Genomic DNA, 1,501 nt, shown 5'->3' on the forward strand with positions numbered 1-1,501 from the left:
ATATATGGTGTCCAAAGTACCCAACTCATAAAAGCAGCTTGCAGGTGCTGCCAGTATACCCAAATTATGGTCCATTCTGATTGACCCCTTATAGTGTAGAAGCTTGCCTGGTCCATGCTTCCTCCCACACGTTTCTGTTGGCCCTTTACTATAATGGGCTGACTCAATGGACAAAAATAATATGTGGGAGGTGGGAGGAATGGGTAAGCCTTGAGACCGCCAAAAAGCAGCCTGCAGGTACTGCCAGTATATCCAAATTATGGTCCATTCTGATTGACAGAGCTGCAGCAACCCCCCTTCTAACATGAAAGCTTGCTTGGTCCATGCTGCCCCCCACACATTTCTGTTGGCCCTTTACTATGATGAGTTGCCTCACTGGCCAAAAAAAAAACTGGCCTTGTAATGTAGAAGCTTGCCTGGTCCATTCTTCCTCCCACACATTTCTGTTGGCCCATTACTGCAATGAGTTGCCTCGCTGGCCAAAGGGATTGTGTTGGACGTGGGAGGAATGGGCAAGCCTTGACACAGCCAAAAAGCAGCCTGCAGGTTCTGCCAGTATACCCAAGTTATGGTTCATTCTAATGGGCAGAGCTCCAGCACCCCCCTTCTAACATGAAAGCTTGCTTGGTCCATGCTGCCCCCCACACATTTCTGTTGGCCCTTTACTATGATGAGTTGCCTCACTGGCCAAAAATAATGTGTGGGAGGTGGAAGGAATGGGTAAGCCTTGACACCACCAGGAAGCAGGCTGCAGGTTCTACCAGTATACCCAAATTATGGTTCATTCTGATGGGCAGAGCTCAAACACTCCCTTGTAGAGTGTAAGCTTGCCTGGTCCATGCTGCTTCTCACATATTCCCGTTGGCAGTGGCACTTTACTATAATGGCCGTCTCACTGGCCAAAAGCAATCTGTGTGGAAGGTGGAGAGAAATGGGCAAGCCTCGATACCATCAGGAAGTGTCACAGCTTTGTCCATCTCAATAGCCCCGCATTTGGACGTGAAAGGCAGGACTTAAGAGTCTGCTGCAAGTATTTGCAGGCACCTTTAAGTGGCAGTACTTTATACAGATGGTTTAGTTTTAGTTTATATGACAGATCTGCTTTACGTTTTATCCTCTGGTGTCTCAAAGAGCTAAAGGAGCCACCTATATCCTCACCGTTGTGTCAGGTTTGGCTATGTTGTAAGTATCTACACTAGGTAGTGCAGGCCATGGGTCAGCTGGAGAGATAATACTGGTCAAATGTCAGTAGGCCCTGAGGCTGTCTGTACATGCAGGAAGAACTATTACAACGCAATAATTTCACAGTGTATGGAGTATAAAACAAAAAACATCATATCAGAGAACCTCAGAAGAACCTCAAAGGAACCTCAAAGGAACCTCAGAAGAACCTCAAAGGAACCTCAGAAGAACCTCAGAGGAACCTCAGAAGAACCTCAGAGGAACCTCAGAAGAACCTCAGAGGAACCTCAGAAGAACCTCAAAGGAACCTCAGAAGAAC

The sequence above is a fragment of the Nanorana parkeri genome, unplaced genomic scaffold (genome assembly GCF_000935625.1).
Source record: "Nanorana parkeri isolate BGI_ZX_2015 unplaced genomic scaffold, ASM93562v1 scaffold1330, whole genome shotgun sequence".
Classification (NCBI taxonomy): domain Eukaryota; kingdom Metazoa; phylum Chordata; class Amphibia; order Anura; family Dicroglossidae; genus Nanorana; species Nanorana parkeri.